The 26,638-nt window shown below is 36.8% G+C and overlaps 1 protein-coding gene across 2 annotated transcripts in view; it reads right to left on the bottom strand.

Moving 5' to 3' along the window:
• LOC150106272 (actin-binding LIM protein 2-like) overlaps window positions 1-26,638 on the bottom strand; it is a 614,582-nt gene that overhangs the window by 174,506 nt on the left and 413,438 nt on the right. The window lies entirely within an intron of this gene.

Below are 26,638 nucleotides of genomic sequence, written 5' to 3' on the forward strand. Positions count from 1 at the left end.
CAGAAGAATCACCATTACTCATGCACGATGTGGTGTGGCACTCTCATCCATAAAATTGAATTCATTGCCTATAGCACCATGGAACAATCGAACATGATGTTCAAGAACTGATGCAATATCATTCACCAGTCATAGGCTCATTTCCAGCACATGTATCTCAGTGCATCCATTAAGCATAATGCCTCCCCATGCCACAACCCCCAACACTGCCACGTCTATCCCTTTCAACAACAATCTCATGATAGCGAGCAGTACCACTTTCATGCCAGATCAAGGACCATCTAGAATTAGAGGAACAACTAACACAGCTCTTATCTGTAAAGAGTACATTAGCCTATTAGCGTCTAGTCCAATTTTTATGGATACAATACCATCAAAAATGTGCTCTATAATAAGATGTGGATAAAGGGCACAGACTACAAGCCTTTGGGTATATAGGCCTTTGGGTATATATATAGCCCTTTGGGTATATATACACAGACAAACTACTAACACAGCTCTTATCTGTAAAGAGTACATTAGCCTATTAGTGTCTAGTCCAATTTTTATGGATACAATACCATCAAAATGTGCTCTATAATAAGATGTGGATAAAGGGCGCAGACTACAAGCCTTTGGGTATATAGGCCTACTTGTCGCAAGCATCTTGCTACAGTTTATCAAGCTATCTGCGTAACTGTGCTCGAATGGATCTGACTTTCAATCTGACCTAACATGATGTGTCAATTATGATTTGCTATCATAATCAAAAATCTGTCTTCATGTTCTGTGGTAGAGCGAGGGTGACTCTTAGTAAATGTTTGGAACACATTCAATTGGTTTGAAATGCAGCCCAGAGCTAATTGGATACAATGCTATGTGAGATTCGAAAATCTCTGGCAATATCAGTAATTCTGCAGCCTTCTTCAAGCTTTCCAATAATTGTTCCCCGCATGAAATCTAGACGATGGCTTTGAGATTTCCAAGTTTGCAACTTTATTCCTTCACGAAAAGAGCTTTCTTCCAACACAATTCACTTAGCACAGCCATTTGCCTTTTATTCAGTTGAAAGCTACCACATGACCCCTTTTGCGTGATTCAAAATATTGAACGTGTACCTGTTTCTACTCAAAATCATAAGTTAGACAAATTGATTTGTCTGAATTTGCAGTTGTAATTTCAGAAACAGTGTCCATCCTTAGATTTTGGACACAGTGTGTATTTTGGATACAATATATATAAACTTGCCTCCTCATATTGCCTCTGGGTGTTTATCAAGTCTCATGCTATTGCAACATATCTTACTCTAATTAACTTGACTATTCAGCTAAGAAGTGGACTTTGAATATCAAGGTTTTAGTCAGCCTATAAAAGATAAATTTGGTTTGACCCAGAATGAAATTGCCATTAGCTCCAGAATTTTCGAGGATAGCAATATTTAAGCACTTTCAAATATCAACTGTTTGTTTAAGAAAGCTCTAAAGCATTATTCGGTGCTTTCTCACTAACCAGCATGAAATATACTGAACTGTTCATTAAATACTCTCATTATCATTCTTCAGTCTTCATTATTAGACATGCAAACTTTGTCTGCTTACACTTGAATAAAGGATTAAATCAAGAATATAATTTCTTGGCATCTTTAACGTATAGTATATCCAAGTGTTTCAGCTGATACCGTGGAGTAGAGTAGTAGTTCTGCTCAGTTGCAGAACCACCACTCTACTCCCTGGGTTTTTGTCTGCCACTGAATGTTGCCACCACTGAGTTTTTTATTCTTAGAGATTCAGGTCAGGGATGATGAGTTTAGTAGTAATGATCCTTTAGGGTCATTACTACTAAACTCAGTGAGATTTAGAGTGATCTTGGAGATCACTCAGAGTTTCTGGTACTGTTAAAGTGCAGGAGCGGTACTGAACTTTAACAGTACCTCATTAAAGGTCGAAACTGGTCTAGGCATTGGCTCTACCCATGATGCACAGCATTACACATTCACAAAAGGGAATGTGTGCTTTGCATTATGGGATACTAAGGCAATTGACGTGAAGTCATTAGCCTCTATATACAAGTATTCCAGTTGTGAGGATACTTCATGTGAAAACTGTTTGTTTACGCTTGCATTAAGGATTAAACCACAAATATAATTTCTTCACATCTTTAATTATTATTATTAACATCTGACCTCCATTGAATCAGAGACTCTTTGTGGGAGTCACACTATTGCACACAATGCTAATCCAACCATGATTTAAATTGATTCAATGTCTACATTCAGAACACACTCAGGCAATGCATTCCACTCACCAACCATACTCAATGCAAAGAACCTGCTCCTAACCCCTCTGCTCATACTTTCCTTATACAGTTTCCAGTGAGGACCTCTTGTTCTACCCTCCCCTTCTCCCATTCTATGAAAAATTTCTTCAATGTCAACCTGATAATGACTGACCAGTTTATGTCTCAATCATATCCCCACTATTCCTCCTATTCAGGAGGCTTTGCAACTTACATCCTCTCAATATGTCCTCGTACTCGACATTCCAAAGACAACTGACCACCTTTGTGAATCTTCTCTGGACCCTTTCCAACATATTCTTCTCACAATGAAAACCTGGTAACCAAATCTGTGAACTATAATCCATATGAGACCTGATCAAGACATTATGATGCAATGGCATCATAATGTCTGTATTTCTGCATGTCAGGGTCCTCTGCATCATTGCCATTATCTGATGTGATGTCTTCACAACTTGTGCAATATGGCCCCTGAATTTCAGGTCCTTGTCCACCATCACTCCTAGATCTCTCATCTCCTCTACTTCCTTTAAAGTTTCTCCACCAAGTTGTGTACTTTACATACCATCGTTGCCTACTAAATCTCAAAACCTTACACTTCATAACAGTGAATTGACAGTTCCACTTACCTGCCCATTCATGCAATCTATTCAAGTCCACCTGTAAGGCCATAACATCTGCTTGACTCTGCATTGCTCTCCCCAGTATTGCATCATCCACAAAAATCTGCATATCACTAGCTAGTTAAACCCATCCCAATATCATTAACATACAAATTGAACAACAATGGTCCCAAAACTGATTCCTGCAGTACACAATTCTTTCACTTTTGAGATATTCCACCTATATACAACTTTCTGATACCTATCTGACAGCCAGTCACTGATCCAACTCAGAAGTCTCTTACGAAATCCCATGTTTTTCAATTTATTTACCAGCTTGTCGTGTGGCAGTCTATCAGAAGCTTTTGCAAAATCCATGTACACCTCTGTATAAGCATCTCCCATGTCAATTACCTTGTTATAGTACATAAGTAAGTTAGTGAAATATGATCTCCCTTTAACAAACCCATGCTGATAACCACAGAGAATACTCCTGTTATTAGCTTTCTGTATCCTACTTCTCACCAATCTCTCCAGTACCTTCACCACAACTCCAGATATAAGATTGGCCTATAATTTGAAATTACAGCCTTATCACCACCTTTATGCAGTGGAAAAATGCTACTGCCAATTCCCTGGAACATTCCCTTAAGATGTGTGGTGATAAGTCAACAAATCCTATCGGCTTATTGACATAAAGTTTATTTATTTCCTCACATACCTCTTGCTCACTCACCATTTAGCCATCCTATGTCCTATACACTTAATTTCCTCATGATTCCACCATGATCTGGATGAAACACCCTTATAAATTGATTACTGAATATCTCAACAATGTCTTGTGCAGCAGTTACCATAATCACTCTTCCTTCTACCTGCCACGTACCTAAAAAACTCACTAGGGTTTATCTTCACCTGATTTGCCAATTCTGCTAATACTGCACTTTTCTTTTCCTTACTAACTGAGTCACTCTTCTGCCTTGTTCTTTATTCTCTTCATGTTATTATTATTACTATTATTATTATATGACAAGGGATGGCCCCTTGTCATCGCTCCTTCTCGCCGTTCAACCAAGCGAAAGAACTCTCCAGTGTCAACCCTGTAACCACCTCTCAACAGTTTAAAAGTCTCAATCATATCACCTCTCCTTCTTCTATCTACCAAACTCTGCAGTCCACATTCCCTCAGTTGATTCTCATAACTCATATTGTACAGTCCTAAAACCATCTTTGTTATCTGCCTCTATACCTTTCCACAATCAATTTATTACCTTCAAATCTTGGGGACCAAATCTGAGAACAATAGTCTAAGTGTGGTCTGATTAGAGTCTTATACAACGGAATGATAACTCTTTTATCTCTGCAGGTCAGTGTCCTTCTCGGTATTGCAGCAATCCTCTGAGTTACCCTCACCACCTTTGCAACATGCTCCCTGAATTTCAGTTTTCTATTAATCATCACCCCTAGATCTCTTGTCTCCCCTACCTCCTCCAGTACAGCTCCTCCAATCGAGTATGCATCCTTCCATCAATGGATCCCAAACCTCAAGACTTTGCATTTTGCTGCATTGAACCGACAACACCCCCATCAATTTGCCCACCTGTCTAATTTATTCAAATCCTCTTGCAGGGCTGCCACATCTGCACTAGTACTGATAACCCTTTCCAGCTTCACATCATCCGCAGACAACTGAATGTCCCCTTGCAATCCATTGACAATATCATTGATATAAAGGTTGAACAACACAGGTCCCAGTACTGAGCCCTGTGGAAACCCCACTTGTAACCTTCTGCTTCCTTGATATTGCCCCATAATACACAACTCTCTGATACCTATCAGTCAGCCAATCCTGAATCGATTTGACTAACTCGACATTTAAACCCATGTGCTGCAACTTAAATATCAGCTTACCACCTGGCACCCTGTCAAACGCTTTTGCAAAATCCAAAAAATGGCAGTATATGCCTTTCCCTCATCAACTGCTCTTGTCACTTTATTATAAAAGACAATCATATTACTAAAGCAAGAGAACCCTCTTAACAATTCCATGTTGATTCTCACAGATAACGTTATCATCATCTGCCCAACGCTGTATATAGTCCCTCACTAATTTATCCAAGACCTTAACAACTACTGATGACACACAAACAGGCCTATAATTAGACATACTTCCAGTCTGCTACTACCCTTATGCAGTGGCACTATCATACCTTCCTTCTATTCCCTGGGTACCTTTCCCGCAGCCAGACTTTTATTGTTATACCATCCAGTCCAACAGCTTTACTGGTATCCAGAGTACTCAGTATTTGGAACACACTCTCCTCTTGCACCTCTAAACCCTGAACCTGCCCTATCTCTCTGGTATTAAAACCTCCTCCAGGATGAAATACTCCAATAAAATGCTCATTGAACAACTCTACTATGTCCTCTGCATCAGTCACTCTATTCCCATTTTTATCTTGCAATGTCATTCTTCTATAATCGTTTCTCCGCTTACTGGCCACATATCTAAAAAATTCCCTAGGCCTGCATCTTATATTCATCGTGTATCTGTCCTCCACCCCTCTCCTTATATCTTTTCCATAATCTCTTTTTCAACTGCAGTTCCTGTTTGATATCGTTTGTCATCCACTTTACACCAAATTGTGTCTACTTCTTCACCCATGGAATACAGCTTACTATTGCTGCTAACAAATATTCTTTCACAATTTCTCAAGCACTAATGATATCCTGGCCTTCCAATTCTGCCCTCCATGGAACTGCCCCTAGTTGATATGTAAGACTATTATAATCACCTGCCTTATAATTCCACATATGTTCCCTTATTTTTGATACACCTACATGTCTGTTCATCTTCCAAGTCAAACCACATGGTCACTCTCTCCAAATAGTGGGAGAGATCTCATCTCTACTATTATTCATTGTGTACTTCCTCCAAAGTACCTTCTTGTTCCAGATTTTATGCTTAAGCTCCACATTCATCCATTTTTAAACCTACCTTATTCAGCCTTTTGCCTTTCAGAATACATTCACACATTGATTCTGTTATGTATTTATTCCCAAGCAACATTTATTTCCTTACTGCTCAACTCCTCATTCCATGCTGTAGCTCCAAGCTATCTCCTAAGCTCGGCAAAATTCCCAGCCTTGTATTTCCTCACAGAAGTCTGCATATGGCTAGCCATAACCTAGGTGATCAATTCATGATCACTCTCGCCAACTGGAGGAATGTGCGAAACTCTCTTACAATTACATCCTCTGATGAAATGATCACATCTAAAACTGTAGATCAGCGCATGCCATCCTTTACATGCTGCCTGAGATAGTTATCTCTCAAGAACTCGAGATATTCATTTCCGCATTCTCTGCTATCATTAGCAACACTGTCCCTCTCTTCATGTCCTTTCTATCATCATGAAAAATACTGTATCCTCCCATTTTTATTCCTGTTAGAATATCATCTTTATTCAACTACGTTTAATTTATTATTATTATTATTCAGGCCTCCATGGAGTCAAAAGACTCATTGTGGGAGGTCCTTCCTAAGAAACACAAAGTCTATCATACCACTCCTTAAACTCATTGACCGTTCTCACTCTCACCACTCCATCAGGTAATGCATTCCATGGTTCAACCACCCTCCATGCAAAGAATCCACTCCTCACCCTCTTGCTGCTCACAGTTTCCTTTCGTAACTTCCAGGGATGGCCTCTTGTCATCACTCCTTCCCGCTGTTCACCAAGTGAAAGAACTCCCCAGTGTCAACCCTGTAACCACCTCTCAACAGTTTACAGTTTAAAAGTCTCAATCATATCACCTCTCCTTCTTCTATCCACCAAACTCTGCAGTCCACATTCCCTCAGCCAATCCTCGTAACTATCATTGTACAGTCCTGAAACCATCTTTGTTATCTGCCTTTGTACCCTTTCCACAGTTAATTTATCCCCTTCAAATCCTGGGGACAAAATCTGAGAACAATAGTTCAAGTGTGGTCTGATCAGGGTCTTATACAACGGAATGATGACTGTTTTATCTCTGCAGATCAGCGTCCTTCTCATTATTGCAGCAATCCTCTGTGTTACCTTAACCACCTTTGCAATATATCCCCTAAATTTCAGGTTTCTATCAATCATCAACCCCAGATCTCTTGTCTCCCCTACTTCCTCCAGTATAACTCCTCCCATAGAGTATGCAGTGTCCCATCGATGTTTCCCAAACCTCAAGGCCTTACATTTTGCTGCATTAAACTGAAACCCCCATTCATTTTCCCATCCCCTCTAGCTTATTCAAATCCTCTTGCAAGACTGCTGCATCTGTACTATTACTAATAATCCTTCCCAGCTTCGCATCATCCGCAAACAACTGAATATCTCCTTGCAATCCACTGACAATATCATTGATATAAAGGTTAAACAATATAGGTTTTAATTATGCTTCATTTATGTATAGCATATTTACAGCTTTTTGTGGAAGCAAAATCTCCTTTCCCAACCAGTTTTGTATTCCATATTTGATTGTGATTGTGAAAAAAAACTGCTCAATTTTCCATGATTTAGAGTTTAAAATGTATTCTTTCTTCACAGAAGCCCTCAGATGACTGGCTACCATCTAGACGAGTGATACAGGTATCAAGCATACTTTCAGGAAGTGGACTTGACACCTCAATCACAGCAGCATCTTCTGATGCAAGATTCAAATTCAAAATTCACAACGTATTAGATGTATAACACAGATGTACCATCAAAAACTAGAAAAAAAAATTTATTCCGTTCCCTTTATCTGTAATTAAAACCACCCATAGGGATCACTGTCTCTTCATTTGTTAAACCAATTTGCCTAACCATATTCTTCCCATTACATTCACATTTCAAGGATAAAACAATATCTTATTATTCCTCTTAGCTACAGGCTCAGAGGGATAATGAAATATCCTTTCACAGCACAATGATCATATGCTCTCAAACAATTTTCAACAGCCATTTTACTTTTCTTTCCATCTTAGTTGATTGTCTGGTCTCATAACAATGGCATCAAAATAATGTTAAATTATCCATTAAGTTAGTTTCACTTTCACACGGTAAACATAAGAACAATAAGTAAGAGTCAGTCTATTTTTGGAAAATAAAATCCATTAAACTCAGAGGTGTGCCCTAAGCAAATGAAAATTTAGCACTTGTTGTATAGAGAGATGATTACAAACAATAATGAGTAGTTGCCCTCCTTTCTTTCTGACTGGAAGCCTTACCAGGTAATGATGATCAATGGTCAAGCCAAAGGAAAAAACAGTGTAATGGGGAAGCGCTATAAATGAATGGTGGTTTAGTTTGGACTATTATAGACCCAAAAATGAATTATGTTTTTTTATAGATGCCAAGAGAATCAATAAGGGAGAAGAGTTTATACCACAAATTCTTCTATTCAGTCACTCCTCATGAAATCCTATTTCTAAGTTCAGATTTAACTGAACCCTATGCATGCCATGCAATCCCCAGAATGGTGAGAACAGCAAATACATTACAAAGCACCTTCTCCCTTGTTCCTAAATGCTCTGACTCTTGCAATGTGAAACTAAAGATGAGCAAGGCACAATTTAAAGCAGATAATGAAGTATTTAAACTAATGACTTTGATAAATCCAATTTCTATTACGAATACGTGCAAAATTATCATCATCATCAAATTCCTGACATGTACCCTCATGGGGGTGTACAGGATATGATAGTACTACATGAAAAATTTAGATCATTACTAACTTCCTATGTACAATTTTCCTCCAAATCAATCTGTTACTTGTCAAGACTCCAACAATATCAGATCTTATATTTCTATTGTCTAAGGCACTTTGTACCGTATCAATCCACCTATATCTTGGTCTTCCTCTGGGTCATTTTCCTGCTAACCTGAATCTTTCTACCAATTTCAAAAAAAAAAAAAAACAGCTAACGCCTTTTTATTCCCGTATATACAGGGAGTAGGCGAGGCCGTTTTTAGCCTTATCTAAGTTTTTGGAGACTGAGTGGGCAGTTCAATCTCCACTGATACCCAATCAAAGATAGCTGGCCCAAGGCTATCACTAATTAGGCGGCATGCAGTGAAGAGAGACAGCTCTACACGTGCCGCCACCTCGTGGTCCCTAACCCTAACACTCGTATTTAATGTCTGAGATAATGTGGGTTCTACGGTCGATTTTCTTGAGTTTACAGGATGAAAAACCCAAGTTTCCGGAAGGAAAAACCCGGTCGAAAAAAGGTTTATAAAAATTTCTTCTAGTCGCTGACTAGACTCAAAACCAAGTCTTCCTTCGTGTGGTCAAGCGCTGTGGTGTGCAAACACCACAACCACTGAGCTACACCCTTCTGATAGTTTACTTAACTCTGTACATTTATCATCTGTTATGGTGGAGTACTCACTAACAGATTCAAGACTGGTTATCTTGATTAGTAGTATATAAGTTAGGAGATGATGTAGGTTCTTTAATGGCTTTTATATCTTCATATACACATTTGTGATACTCTGACATTAACTCATCTAAAGTATAATTATTTTTATGACTTGAATACATTAGTTAGAATGTTTCAGATTAACATCTATGATGGTGATTGACTTCACAATCAGTGTGTTGTGAATTCTAAAGAATGAGGCTCTAATAATACTAAGAATAGTGATCAGAGCTTATTCCACCTTTACCACGAGTTGCCTAAGACTTGCACAATGAGTCGCCCAGACTTGCACTACTTGCATGTGCAAACTTGACTTACTTGTCTGTTTGCTTATTTGGGAAATGGATTAAAACCAAGTTTATATTTATACATATACATATAAAATAGCTTGGTATCTTGAACGTGTATTACCCAAAGTAAAAAACTTTCTACACACACATACACACAAACACACACACATAAACACAAACACACACACACACACACACACACACACACATATATATATATATATGTGTGTTAAAGATACCAAGCTATTTAATATAAAGAGCTAATAAGCTTCATTTCAGCGATATAAACATTATTTAAATTAAGGGGATATTAAATCCCACATTGTTTTAAAACCGAATAAGAAACTCAAAGATTGGAATCAGAGAGTTTCTTGCGGAATATAGTAAACTACAAAGTATTGGCGACCACTAGCGTGAGCAAATGCAAGTGACCCTAGTACGTAGTACAATACCGGACAACTTGTAGTGCAATACCAGATACCAAGCTATTTTAAACATGGTATCTTTAACATTTATTATACCCAAGATAAAATACTTTCTACATATATATATATATATATATATATATATATATTCATTTTTTAAATTAACTGACTTAAACCCGAGAATTATAACACAATGACATTTATTTGAAAAAAACGCAACATGTTTCGTCAAAAATGACTTCTTCAGGCGATAAGAACATAGAAAAGATAATAAAAGACACTTAAATTAACATTGACACACTCCAAAGCTATACAATTACAAAGTCATAATATTCGACTGTAAATTACAGTTATGAGCTTGAACTACATTTAAAAAAATGAACATATCCCAACCCCGAGTTAATAGTACGTTTCATATATATATATATATATATATATACAGGGTGTCCCAAAATTATATATATATATATATATATATATATATATATACAGGGTGTCCCAAAATTCACACAAGAAGTAATTTTGATAAAAAATACAGGTTTTTAATTAAAAATTGTAATTTCTTATTGATTCATAAAGTATACAGTATAGGGTTACGCATGGAATAGCATATCGGATAAATGGCCTCCACAGCTTTGCTGGCACATACGCACTCTTTTGTCAAAATTTTCCATGAGCGTTTTGCATAAATGTGGCTGAATTTCATTGATACAGCACTCAATTTCCTCCTTCTAGGTGTAGGTGGTGGTGTTAGCATAAACCATAGATTTCAAAAAACCCCAAAGAAAAAAGTCCAACGGTGTTAAGTCACATGATCTGGGCAGCCAATTCTGATCACCAAAATGGGAAATTACACGACCAGGAAATGACTCATGCAGTAATTAAATTGTTTCTCGGGCTGTATGGCATGTGGCACCGTCTTGTTGAAACCACATGTCGTCCACATCCATATCTTGCAATTTAGGCACAAAAAACTGGATTATCATGTCGCGATAGCGAGCACCATTAACTGTTATTGCCTTACCAGCTGCATTTTCGAAGAAGAATGGACCGATGATGCCTCCAGCCCAAAATCCGCATCAAACAGTGACACGTTGTGGATGCATTTGTTTCTCAATAATCACTCGTGGATTTTCTGAACCCCAAATGCGACAATTTTGTCGATTAACGAAGCCATCAAGATGAAAATGAGCCTCATCGCTGAAGATGATTTTGTTCTAAAAATAAGCATCCACTTGTTGTTCCATAATCCATTCAACGAACTCTCTTCACTGTGTGTGGTCAGTAGGCTTCAGTTCTTGAGTCAATTGAACATTGTAAGCATAAAGATGCAAATCTTTCATGAGAATACGCTGTAGAGAGCTTCTCGAAATGCCCAATTCAAGACCACGGTGCCGAATTGATGTTCCTGGACTCTCAGCAACACTCTCACGAACTGCTTCGATGTTTTCTGTTGAACGACTTGTTGAAGGACAGCCAGAGTGTATAAGATCACTAATTGATCCAGTTTCCTTGAATTTTTTAATTAATCTTTTCACAGTTGATGAAGTTAAATCACTATTCCGACCATATTTTGTATGAAAATTGTGAGCTGCCAAACCTTCATTATTTTTAAAATATTGCTCAACAATGAAAATGCGTTGTTCTTTCGTGTAGCGCTCCATTTTTAATAACCCTGAACTGTCAGCTGTCATGCTGTCTTTTTTTTCTCGTTGGCAACACTTTACCGCACAAATGGCGCTAAATTTAAATCTTGCGTGAATTTTGGGACACCCTATATATATATATATAATAATGTAATAATATATAATAATATATAATAATGTATATATAAAGTATAAGTACTATATAAACAGTAATTACATGTATATATATATATATATGTAGAAAGTTTTTAAAATTGCTTGGTATTTTAAACATATATATATATATATATATATATATATATATATATATATAAGATTAAAATATAACTGACTAGAACCCGAGAAAGTATAACAAAAACCTTTAATAAATAACGACTAGTTTCATCAGTATTCCAACTTCTTCAGGTGAGTAAGAAATAACATAAGACTTATAAAAATAACAAGGTAAAAAACATGGACTTTCTAGCTTAATAAAAAGAAACAGAATAGTAACAGTCATATTTGAATAGGTGACTGCGTGCTACTGTTGGCATGAGTAGAATGTGTGTGAGTAGAATTGGATTACTGCGCTATGTGAATCAGGCAAACTGTAGCTTACATTGTTGTTCAAGTGTGAAGGGTCCAGAACTATTTCTTTTAATTGTATAATACGTCTTTCAAATTCATCCTTACATATATATAAATTGGTTGTGTGGTCCCAATCAACTTGGTGTGGCCGTTCTTTGAGGTTAGAGTTTGCAGAGAAGAGCACATGACTGGAAAGGGTGCTTGCTCGTGTTCTACTGTAGGAGATATCACGTCTATGTTTCTCAAGATGAAGTGAAACAGATTTATCTGTCTGGCCAAAATAAGGTCGACCACAGTCGCACATAACTTTATAAACACCAGGAAAATGCAGTTGGATCTGTTTTGGTTTTGGTCGACTCAGAAAAGAATGAAGTTTTGGCAGAGTAGTATAGTCGGTCTTTATGTTGAATTTATTCAAAATCTTAGATAGTTTTGGGGTAAGAGAGCTGATAAATGGTAACTGTATATGAGTGATAGGGTTGGATTCATCTTCTTGTCGAGGATGTTGGCATGGTTTCAAACTTTTGGTGATGATATGAGATGATTACACTGGCCAACAAAAAAAAAATTTTTTTCTCCTGATTATGATCTGACACTTGTTTTTTACTAATTTCGGTGCACTGATTTCAAATATCAAACCCATTTTTCTCTATCACGTCAGGTTTTTCCCTCTATGGCATTTTCTTTTTGCTAGTTTGTAAGTTTTTGATAGTTTTAAGGAGGCAGTACTATTTTGAGGATCAAAAAAATCGATTTTTTAATATTATTTTCTGAAAGTATGTACTTTTAAAAATCTGTTCCTAACTTTTTATCAAGAAATTCGAAAAATTCCCGAAGATATAGCCTATTCTTCAGAGCGGTGCGCAGATCAGAATCGGAGCGCTCACCACTCTCGCTTGTTAGTAAACGAATAAATGCGTAAGAACCTGCAGCGGCACGTACTGGCGCTTTGAATGCGAGAGAGGCCGATAACCGACATAATACATTTAGGTGATGAAAAGTAGGCGATGACAACTGCCTAAAACAAATGAATGCTATATGTGTCATAGCGGACAAAAAAATCAGTCAATCGTTAATCGATCGTGAAAGTATGATGAGCGCTTATAACGTTTCAGTAAAGTCTCTGGTTTTTTTTTTGTCTTGTTAATTGCATGTTAGTCTGCAGTGAAGAAAATACATCATGTCTACTACTCGAAATTGTGTCAATAGTGTAGATTCCTTCTGCTACATTTGTGGCAGCTTTACTGTTCCCAGTCAAAGGACAAATATCACTGATTTCATTAAGAAAGTGTACTTTGCATACTTTGACGTAAAAATTGCAGATCAGGACAAGTCATGGGCTCCAAATAAAGTGTGTAAGTCATGTGTAGAAAATTTACGACAGTGGAGCAAGGGAAAACGCCAAAAATTAGCTTTTGGCATTCCAATGATTTGGCGTGAACCGAAAAATCACGTAGATGATTGCTATTTTTGTTTAGTTCAGACTTCTGGTTATAATAAGAAGAATAAGAAAAAAATTGTGTATCCAAATCTCGACTCAGCAATTCTGCCAGTTGCTCATTCCAATGAAATAGCCGTGCCAATTTATAAAGGACTTCCTTTACTTGAGAACGAGCATTATTAAAATTGGAATGCCAAAAATTAGCTTTTGGCATTCCAATGATTTGGCGTGAACCGAAAAATCACGTAGATGATTGCTATTTTTGTTTAGTTCAGACTTCTGGTTATAATAAGAAGAATAAGAAAAAAATTGTGTATCCAAATCTCGACTCAGCAATTCTGCCAGTTGCTCATTCCAATGAAATAGCCGTGCCAATTTATAAAGGACTTCCTTTACTTGAGAACGAGCATGATCGGGATATGCCAGAGGTTCTTGAGGAGCAAGACCCAGATGTTGATTTAGACAATGAAAATTTAGTTTCTAGTTCTAGACCGCAACGTTTTATCAAGCGGAATTGAATGATTTAGTAAGAGATTTGGGCCTATCAAAGGAATCATCGGAATTGTTAGCTTCAAGATTAAATGAAAAAACTTATTGGAGCAAGATATGAAGATAACTTTTTACTGTAGCAGGGAAAGTAATCTTGTACAATATTTTAAACATGAGTGTGGGTTTGTTTACTGTAACAATGTGTCAGGTTTACTAACTGAAATGAGTGTTGTACAATATCATCCAAATGAGTGGCGTTTATGCAACAGTTCAAGCAGAAGTCTCAAGTGTGTCTTACTAATGGGAATGTATATGGCTCAATTCCTATTGGCTATTCAGTTGACTTAAAGGAAACATATGAGGAAATTAAAAAGGTTCTGAAGTTATTAAAATATACAGACCATAACTGGATCATCTGTGTGGATCTTAAAATGGTGAACTTTTTACTTGGCTTTCAAAGAGGATATACAAAGTTTCCATGTTTTCTATGTTTCTGGGATAGTCAAGCTAGAAACCAACACTAGAGTCAGAAACATTGGCCTCTTAGAATATCCTTAAATGTTGGAGAACAGAATGTTATAAATCAACCTTTAATCGACAGAGAAAAAATCATTTTTCCACCTCTACACATCAAACTAAGTCTTATGAAGCAGTATGTTAAAGCTTTAGATTTATAAGGTGACTCTTTCCAATACATATGTGAAAAATTTCCATGACTTAGTTATGAAAAAATTAAATCCAGTGTATTTGATGGACTGCAAATTAGAACTTTAATGAGAGACCCAAATTTCATCAACTCTATGAACGAAACTGAGAAAGAGGCCCGGACTTCGTTTACAATGGTTGCGAATAATTTTCTTGGAAACAAAAAAGCGTGCAATTACAAAGATCTAGTGGAAACAATGCTTGAAAATTTCCAGCGCCTAGGTTGCAACATGAGCATAAAGCTTCATTTCCTATACAGTCATCTTGATAGATTTCCTGAGAATTTAGGTGCTGTAAGCAATGAACAAGGCGAAAGATTTCATCAAGACTTAACAACTATGGAAGATCGGTACCAAGGAAGATGGGATTCTCACATGATGGCCGACTACTGTTGGAGTATTCAAAGGGATTGCCAAAACAGAACACACAGCAGAAATTGCTACAAACAAAAATTTATTCCCTGAAACTCATGTGTAAGTAAAATTGTTATTTTTTTATAAATATTCTTGTAATTTTTAATGAATATTGTTAAGTAGTTATGTATCTAATTATCGGCCTCTCTCACATTCAAAGTGCCAGTACGTGCCGTTGCAGGTTCTTACGCATTTATTCGTTTACTAACAAGCGAGAGCGGTGAGCGCTCCGATTCTGATCTGCGTACCACTTTGAATAATAGGCTATATCTTCGGGAATTTTTCGAATTTCTTGATAAAAAGATAGGAACAGATTTTTAAAAGTACATACTTTCAGAAAATAATATTAAAATATCGATATTTTTGATCCTCTAAATAGTACTGCCTCCTTAAAACTATCAAAAACTTACAAAATAAGAAAATGCCATAGAGGAAAAACCTGACGTGACAGAGAAAAATGGGTTTGATATTTGAAATCAGCGCACCGAAATTAGTAAAAAACAAGTCTCGTATAAAAGTCAGCAAAAATTGTGTTGGACAGTGTTATCCATTATTTAAGAAGGTGTTTTTCAGGAAGTTAAGCTCTGTTTGAAGGTCTTCTGTGAAAGTGAGACATCTTGCTTGATGGGCAAGGGTGGAGATGAGCATTCGTAAAAAGAGACACGATGTCAAAACTCACCATTCTTTTTAACTCTTTTTTATGAATGTACCTACAGATGAAGTTCTGACTCTTCTTAAGGACAAAGTTTCTAAAAAAATATTTGCTCTTCTCACTCACTGCATCAATTCTGGCTATTTCTGCTATGAGGATAAAATATATAAACAAACTAGTGGGTTAACTATGGACAGCCCTCTATCCCCACTCTTAGCTAACATTTTTTAGAAGATTTTGAAGAGAGAGCTATTTCTATAGCTACTTTAAAGCCTAAACTGTGGTTACGCTACATTGATGACATTTTCCTTATCTGGGAACACGGTTTGGAGGAACTTCAAAACTTTCTAAACCATATAATTAATCAACATCAGAACATTAAATTCACTTCAGAACTAGAGATTAATGGCTTCTCCCCTTCTTAGATCTAAAGATCAGTAGATCACCTGACTGCCTTAAATTTTCAATTTTTTAGAAAATCACCCACACTGATAGATATTTGCATGGCTCTTCTCATCACTTTCCTCCTAAGAAACTGGGCATCATCTCCACCCTTGCCCATCGAGCAATATGTCGTACTTCCACAGAAGAAGACCTTCAAACAGAGCTTAACTTCCTGAAAAACACCTTCTTAAATAATGGATATTCATCTCGTAACATAACTAAACGTTTGAGACCACGGCAACAACCTCGACAAGAAGATGAATCTAACCCTATCACACATATACAGTTACCATTTATCAGCTCTCTTACCCCAAAACTATCTAGGTTATGAATAAATTCAACATAAAGACCGACTATACTACTCTGCCAAAACTTTGTTCTTTTCTGAGTCGACCAAAACACAACCAACTGCATTTTCCTGGTGTTTATAAAGTTATGTGCGACTGTGGTCGACCTTATTTTGGCCAGACAGATAAATCTGTTTCACTTCATCTTGAGGAACATAGACGTGATATCTCCTACAGTAGAACACGAGCAAGCACCCTTTCCAGTCATGTGCTCTTCTCTGCAAACTCTAACCTCAAAGAACGGCCACACCAAGTTGATTGGGACCACACAACCAATTTATATATATGTAAGGATGAATTTGAAAGACGTATTATACAATTAAAAGAAATAGTTCTGGACCCTTCACACTTGAACAACAATGTAAGCTACAATTTGCCTGATTCACATAGCGCAGTAATCCAATACTGGCGTCCGAAAATTAGCTGTCACACACATTATACTCATGCCAACAGTAGCACGTGGTCACCTATTCAAATATGACTGTTACTATTCTGTTTCTTTTTATTAAGCTAGAAAGTCCATGTTTTTTACCTTGTTATTTTTATAAGTCTTATGTTATATCTTACTCACCTGAAGAAGTCGGAATACCGATGAAACAAGTCGTTATTTATTAAAGGTTTTTGTTATACTTTCTCGGGTTCTAGTCAGTTAAATTTTAATCTTATAAATGTATACATCCTGAGTCAATCCTAATTACAACAATATATATATATATAAAATTACTCCGCTTCCTAAGATCCACTCCCTAGTGAGCCATCCAAAGCCATCCTTCGCCAAAATATCCAGGTGTGTATAAGATATGGTGTGTGACTGTGACATCCCTTACTTTGGCCAGACAGATAAGTCTATTGAATTGCATATGGAGGAGCTTAGGAGGGACATCGCTTAGAAGAGAACCGTGTCCTTTTTTCGACCGATTCTGATGATGATGAAAACCATGGTCATGCAATCCTTTGGGATAGATCTAATAACATTTTCCATTGCCATGACGAATTGGAGAGAAAAATTGTAGAATCTAGAGAAATCATCCTCAACTCTGTACATTTATATAATAATTTAAGCTATAACCTCGCAGACTGTCATTCTGCTGTGATGAAATACTGGCGCTCACGAGATACCATACACACGCACTCACCCAACAATGTGACCAACGAAGGAACTACTTTGAATATGTTAACTACAATGTTTTCATGTTAAATATGTATAGTGACTTTCCTGTGCTATTCACAGTTTTTTTATCTTCAATGTTTAAGGTTTTTTTATTTTATAAAAACACCTGAAGAAGGCTGTAAAAAGCTGAAACTAGTTGTGTGATACTATTAAACCTTTTTCCTTTTTTCTCGGTTTTTGTCATTCAATTCTTTTTAAAAATATGTTTAACAACTGAGTAAATGAACCTCCATGCATATATATATATATATATATATATATATATATATACACACACACATACAGGTACCCCTCATGTAATGCGGTACTTATACAATGGAGTTTTCGATATAACGCAGTCTACAAATTGTAGTAACCCTTGTTCAACACGGTACTTATACAACGCGGTTTCAATAAAAACACCGCGCTACTTAAAAAACAAATTTTATCTTCGTTAAATTTGGTTCAGTCCATACCGCACATGTAGTTATAAGTAGCGAATTTATATTAGGGGAAATACCCTTTAGCAGGCATGTACGTCAATTGTTTACCGTATAAAGTGTTTATTGTTGAAAGTTGTCTTCGTTTTCTGCCAGGAAAGCGCATAAAAATCATAAGTGTGTCCTTAAGCTGAGCACTTTATTTTTTGGTGAGTTACATGCAATATGTAATACTTTTTTATGTAAAAAAATTATTTTTATAGTAATGTCCACATAGAGCGCTTCTGATATGGTTGAAAACGAAACTACTGAATTAACTGATGGGGAAACAGATTTAAATGAGGAGGAACTGGTACAATTAATAGATGACATTGAACCAAATGGCAGAGAAAGTTCTGCCAAAGATTCTGATTGTGATGAATCCGTTAAAGAATTCAGTTTAAAGAAATTAGACTTTAAACTAATTTAAAGGATTGGCAAGAAATATAGGAAATTATTTTACAGAAACTGATCTGTCAATGTAGTGCTCTGGAAAATTCAAAAGACAATTGGATATTTGTTTAGCTCCATATTATGAACTTAATAAAAATTTTCAGCATGATGGTAAGCAAGGTCTTATTACGGACTTCTTGATAACTAAACCAACCAACGTATGCAGTGAGAATTATATAAATGATGTCTAAGAGATTTCAAGTGATGATGATGTTTGCATTACTAAATGCAAACAAAAAATTATATATTTTTAGATTATCTTATCATATAACAAAAACGTATTTTTCATTAATGAATTTTTCACTCAGTATACATAAAATTGTAAAAAATGAACATAACAGGTAAATCGCTTATGTGAGATTTTTACACACAGACCATTGAATCTGTTTAAGTTGGGGCAATGGAGAAAAGAAAATAAGTTTCCCCACATCCTTCATATTCACAATTTCTTCATAAAGACATCGGAAATTGAATTTTAGGAAAGGTTCTTGTCTCTATAAAACTCTTAACCCTGTGGGGATAGCACGTTCAGCAAGTCCTGACTGTTTAGGCTCATGGTACCTGATATAAGACTTATGTTCTTCGTGATGAATAAAAGCACATCTTCTGATGGTACATAATAAGATAAGCCACAAAAGCAAGGAATCTAGTAAACACCTGGAAAACTTAGAGAAGGAAGCTTTTCCTTAGGAGATGCAAGAAAAGTGGAGATTTTTCTGACAGGATGAAGCTGACAAAAATGTTCAGCGGTTTAAACATTTTTGCTATACAATCAGAAATTCAGAAAATGATTGCACATAAGGGAGAGGAGTGATTTTTGCTTGAGCAGAAGAGGCAGAGATTCCATAACTGCTTTTTCATTTCATAAAATGCTTTTTTGATGAAGACTTTACTAAAACTAATTGATAAACAAAGTTGACTTCGTATGTTGCAATTCTTTCTGTAGAAGTTTGATTGAAGAACATAAAGAATGAGCAGAATGTATTAAGGTCTTGATACTCCCAGTTTTTTTTAACAAGGATGACTGATAGTGTGATTCTGCATGGATATAACAGCCTATAAAACTGTAGGCTGCCATCCAGTCGATGAAGAATTAGATCAAAAATTGGATCTACTAATTTGTTTCACAATTGAATCTGTTATCTAATTTTGAAACATATACCTCAAACATATCCCCTCCTATTCACAAGAATCTGCAACTGCAGTGCCTCACTCTGTCCATATCCCACATTCCAATTCTGGAATTCCTCTGGAGCACAGACAGAAGAAGAATGGGAAGTGGAAAAGACCTGAGCTCAATTCTTGTCGCAATGAGAAGAAGAACCTTTATGTGTTCATTTTCAAATGAAGGCGAGTTAGCTGATATCATATGAGGGTCAGCATAATTTCCCATCCCCAGAACCTCAAGTTTTTCATCTTGCACCCTGGGAAATCACAAGCACACATGCAATTAGCAGACAAAAAATATTATCAGTGGACAACAGACAACATAGCATGTAGACAGTAGTGGCATATCGAATAAGTCTTTGTGCCCCATGAAGTGTCGCGTAATAATATCCTTGTCCACTTGAAAACTCGATGACCAAATCTACACACAGTACTCCATATGTAGCCAGGTTATACTATAAATATATCCTATACAAAATATTCAAGACTCTGTAGTGGATAAGTTGAATAACTGAAGTAACAAACTTAGCATGAAAATCAGCAATAAAAACAGAAATATTATGAATATAGGTAGAGACAAAGAAAACAAAATTTCATTTTCAAAGGTGAATTTATACAACAAGTGAAATATTTCTACTCTTCAGACACAATTTTTAGAAGATGGCAAATTAAATAAGGAAACTGAAAAGCTGGTTCGGTGGAGAGCCAGTAATTAGCCAAAACACTAAACTGGGAGTACAAAAGACTGTTCAAACAAGTATTACAGGACATGAAAGTTGGTGTTGAAAATCTTCATTAGACTGATGAAATCCTAATTAGATTGATGATTCTTCCTCCGTGCAACTTCAACTGTTCCTCTATACAAGAATCAACCATGTTTTGGTAGATCAAAAGATCACTGATCCTTATGTGTGTCCCATCTCCTCTACCACCACATGCTCACTCCTGGTTCTTGTCTGCTTACACATGATATGCAAATTCTGATGTTTTCTTTTTCCTGTCCAACTTGTATGCTGTTCTTTCACTCTTATTGTTATCTATTCCTGTCCTTTTACTAACCTCTCCTTCACAGAAAAAATAATCCATTATTTTCAACAGCAACCTATATGAAAATGTATATTTTTCTTCTCCTTCAGTATTGACATTGGAACTGAAGCATTATGGCTATGGAAATAGTGTATTATATTCTCAATATATGAGAATGAAAAGAGGAAGAAATAAACATTCGGTTTTTTCCAAAGTAGCCTGTAAAAATGTATGTTGTACTTGCTTACTGAATAAAGTAATTTTTAATTGCTTAAATGAAATGATGATGATGTGTCATAGTGAAGTTTATTTATAATTCTACATCCTTTCAGCATAAAGCACATCCACAATTAACATTCTCTGACTTCTTTCAGCATAACCCCCAGCCTGAAAGACTAGGATGTCTCTGGTACTTACTCTTTGACCTGTCTGTCATGGAAGGCCTTACAAGTAACTATATTACCATGGCATAGCTCTCCAGGTCATTGGGATGCACAAGTGATCATCTATGGTGTGAAAGTTTTTACATATAGCAAGATTGTACAAGATGGAGGGTTTTTAACAGATTTCTTAACATTTTTAGTATTAAAGACCATTGAGATTTCTAAAATTCTTCATTATGTTCATGAAATCTAAAAGTATGATCATAAAACATTCATAAAAGTTCATCCCTCTGTGTTTGTTTTATGCTTCAGAAAGGAAAGGATTTAAGCATTTTGCAGTTCTTCAAAAAGAGTAGATGGAGATTTATTGTAATCTCTGTAACTTTACCTATGCGAACAGTGTTTAGCATTATGATAAAAGATAAACGAAATTTAAACAAAATTAAACATTTTAATTTTTTAAATATTTACTAAATTTTTAGTAATTTAGTAAATTTTAAAATTTACGAAAAAACAGGAATATTAAGAAATCAATTACACATCATTCATGATCAATGCGCTCACTGCTTCTTCTGATATCACATTCTACTCACTTATCATTTGCCATGGAAAAAAATATTACATACACACACACACTCATGGATGACCTTTTGTTCTTTCTCTCCTACTACTTTACACACACACACACACACACATATATATAATCTAAAAATTCTTGAAACAAATAACGCAAGAAAGTCTAGATTCTAAGCAATTTCAAAAAATTTAGAGTACAGAATACCTAAACTCTAGCATATGATTAGGGGCCAAGACTATCCTTAACATTAATGAGAGGGGAAAGCTAACTTCCAGAATGGACAGGATGCTGCTCCAAAGTAGAATGAACAAAAAGCAAATCAATTATGAAGTACCTTGGAAAGGAGGGATATCCAAGTAATATCTTCATTGATATTGCATTTAGTAAAAAGAAAGACAGACAGATTTTCTTTTATTCTTTAAATTCATTATTTTTTAATGGGCATTAAACATACAAAAGGATAAGCTTATAGTATATTAGTATTAGTGCTGTAGACAGTGCTAAGAATAAGATAATCCAGAATAACCCTGCTCTAGAGATCAAACATGGTACTTTTTTTTCAAGCTGCTTCAGATCTCCAAAATAAGCAAAACAGTGGTCTGATACTGGTAACGACATTCAATATTCACAAAATAATGAAGTCCAAAGTGGGATTAAAGCCTACGACCAGTAATTGGAGAGCAAATATGCTAAGTACTCAATCACCCTGGCTGGCAAAATGATATTAATGTAATGATCTGTGTTCGTTTCTTTCCTGTGTACTGAAAACAGCTGATTGCTACCAGGTTAATAAGGAGGTCCAGAAAAGAAAGCATCTTTTGTTTTCAATTCTAAAGAAAAGTTGTCAGGGATTTATTTCTCTGAATATAATCTTCTATTCCCTGAGTTAGAAGATGGCAAAAGAGCAAAAATATCATCCATATCACTCAGCCAGAAACAGGGTATGTATAATTATTGTTTTAATATAATAAATGGTTTATGTGGAAGAGAGAGAGAGAGGGAGAACAACTGCTCTCCCCTATCAACTGGATAGCACACTTGCCTGTGTTGGCCAATTATTACATAGGAAAGTCTATATAATATCTTCTAAGTATAATCCAACTGGATCCTAGTATCGGGCAGAGTGATGATGATGATGATGATGATGTGAATGATATATTTGCTGTTTGACCTTCACCCAACTTGGTAATAAGCTCAAATACTGAGTTAGGTAACCATATAAAGTTCATCCAAGAATTAATTACAGATTATTATTATTATTATTATTCAGGCCTCCATGGAGTCAAAAGACTCATTGAGGGAGGTTCCTCCTAGGAAACACAGTCTATCATACACTCCTTAAACGCATTGACCGCTCTCGCTCTCACCACTCTATCAGGCAATGCATTCCATGGTTCAACCACCTTCCATGCGAAGAAAAAACTCCTCACCCTCTTTCTCACAGTTTTCTTTCATAATTTGCAGGGATGGCCCCTTTTCATGACACCTTCCCCCTATTAAACCAAGCGAAAGAACTCGCCAGTGTCAACCCTGTAACCACCTCTCAACAGTTTAAAAGTCTCAATCATAACACCTCTCCTTCTTCTATCCACCAAACTCTGCAGTCCATACTCTCTCAGACGATCCTCATAACTAACATTGTACAGTCCTGACACCATCTTTGTTATCTGCCTCTGTACCATTTCCACAGTTAATTAATCCCCTTCAAATCGGAACCAGATCTGAGAACAATAGTCTAAGTGTGGTTTGATCAGAGTCTTATACAACGGAATGATAACCCTTTTATCTCTGCAGGTCAGTATCCTTCTCATTATTGCAGCAATCCTCTGTGTTACCTTCACTACTTTTGCAATATGTCCCCAAAATTTCAGGTTTCTATCAATCATCAACCCCAGATCTCTTGTCTCCCCTACCTCCTCCAGTTTAACTCCTCCCATAGAGTATGCAGCATCCCATCAATGTGTCCCAAACCTCAAGACCTTACATTTTGCTGCATTACACTGATACCCCCATTCATCAGCCCATCTATCTAGCTTATTCAAATCCTCTTGCAGGGCTACCACATCTGCACTATTACTAATAATCCTTCCTAGCTTCGCATCATCCGCAAACAACTGAATATCCCCTTGCAATCCACAGCAGCTTATCATGTGGCACCCTGTCAAATGCCTTTACTAAGTCTAGGAAAATGGCAGTATATGCCTTTCCCTCATCTAATGCTCATGTAACTTTATTATAAAAGGCTAGCATATTACTAAAACAAGACCGTGACTTCACAAATCCATGTTGCCGCTCACAGATAACATTACCCTCATCTGCCCAATGCTGTATAAGGCCCATCACTACTTTCTACAAGATCTAATAACTACTGATGACACACAAAGTGGCCTATAATTAGACACTTCCAGTCTGCTACCGCCCTTATGCAATGCCTTCCTTCTTACCTTCCTTCCATTCCATGGGCACCTTTCCTGCAGCCAGACTTTCATTGAAAAGCGAGGGCAAAGGCACTGTCAGTTCCCTAGCACATTCTCTCAAAACTCATGGTGAAATACCATCCAGTACCACACCTTAATTGATATCCAGAGTACTCAGTATTTGGAACACACACACTCTCCTTCTGCACCTCTAAACCTCGAACCTGCTCTATCCCTCTAGTATTCAAATTGATCCTCCAGGATGAAATACTCCAATAAAGTGTTCATTGAACAATTCCGCTATGTCCTCTGCATCAATCACTCTATTCCCATTTTTATCCCACAATGTCATTCTTCCACAGTCATTTCTCCTCCTACTGGCCACAGCTAAAAAATTCCCTAGGATTTTCCTTGGATCTAAGGGCCAATCTTTTCTCATATTCCAGTTTCGCCTTCCTTACCATACTAGTCACTCTCCTGGCCTGTGTCTTATATTCTTCATGCATCCTCTCTTCACCTGTCTCCTTATATCTCTTCCATAGCCTCTTTTTTGTTTGCATGCAGTTCCTGTTTAATATTGTTTGTCATCGACTTTACTCCAAATTGTGTCCTCTTTCACTCATGGAATACAGCTTACCATTGCTGCTAACAAATATTCCTTCACAATTTACCAAGCACTAATGATATCCTGGCCTTCTAATTCCTCCCTCCACGAAACTTCTCCAAGTTCACATCTAAGACTATTATAATCACCTGCATTATAATTCTATATATGTTCCCGTCTCTTTGATACTCCTGTATGTCTATTCATTTTCCAAGTCAAAACCATATGGTCACTCTCTCCAACTGGTGGGAGAGATGTCATCTCAGTTATTATCAACTCTTCTGATGCTATAACCAAATCCAAAACTCTTGAACTTCTTGTTCCCTCTGTTACATGTTGCCTAAGACATTTGTCCCTCAAGAATTCTAGAAATTCCATTCCCTTATTGCTACATGCATCTTCCTCTCCCCAATTTATACTACTGTAGCTAAAATCTCCCATAACAATCATTCTTCCTGCACTTGCCACGCTCAACTGTCTCAACATCTCCTGGTCCCCACCCTCTGTGCTCCTTGGTCTGTAGCAACACTCCACTAAATATCCTGTCTTGCTCACCTTACACCATATGCTTTCAAAATCAGTGTCACAGCCTTCCAAAGCCTCCACTTTTAGAGGACATAGGTTGTCACTTATCATAAGCAGTACTCCACCACCATGCTTTCCCTTCCTATCCTGCCAAAAAATGCTGTACCCAGCAACTTCTATTCCTGTTGTTATATCCTCTTTTGTCAACCGCACCTCAGTGATCCCAATAATCTTTGGCCAAGCTGATGCTATCAGTGCCACCAATACCTCTCCCTTATTCCAAATACTCTTAGCATTAGTATAAAGCATAAAAATGCCATTGTTTCTATACCCAGCATTAACCCTTCTAGACTCCGCTGGGCTCAGCGTTACCTGATGTCGTCCCCCTTCTCCCAAGTACCCATTCCCATAAGAGGCCACGCCTGCTACCATCCACACTGGGACACACTGACTCGTTCAGAACAGCAATCTATCCAGATCCTGATGCCTACTTCCTTCCTCATTCAAATGCAAGCGGTCTCTTGCATACAATTCCTCTATTCTCAAATGCACTCCAAGCATCCACATATTCCAATCCTCTCTTCTCACACATTCTCGCTATTATGCCATTCAATATCACCGCTCTTCTGCTCAGCTCGTCACTATCATACCTAGGCAACACACATACTATCTTTCCTCTTTGTATCTTCTTTTGTACACCCTCAAGCAAAGAATCTCATATCTCTCGCTGCCCTACTTACATTACCACTCAATTCATTTGTTCCTACCATCACAATCATCTTATCCATCCTTTCACCTCTCTTATTTGCCATAACCACACTTTCTATCATTCCTCCTGATAAACAATCCTCACACATCCTATCTTCAACACCACGGATCATTGAGTCCCCATACATTACAGATACTACTAAAGGTAAAAACAAAAGTAAATTAATGGAAAAATAGGATTAATATTGTGTTATAAATACCAGTTTTAATAATAATAATAATAATTTGGCAAAAGCTAGGTTTGTCCTGTACTTTTCATGTTCATCTTTCTCACACTTTCTCACTAGAATTGGAATCTGATCTTTCTCCTGTATAAAACTTTGTCCTAACAGGAACAAGATTGTTGCTGAAACAG

Source organism: Typopeltis vanoorti, chromosome 5 (assembly GCF_054136105.1).
Source record: "Typopeltis vanoorti isolate ZY-2024b chromosome 5, IOZ_Tvanoo_1.0, whole genome shotgun sequence".
NCBI lineage: Eukaryota > Metazoa > Arthropoda > Arachnida > Uropygi > Thelyphonidae > Typopeltis > Typopeltis vanoorti.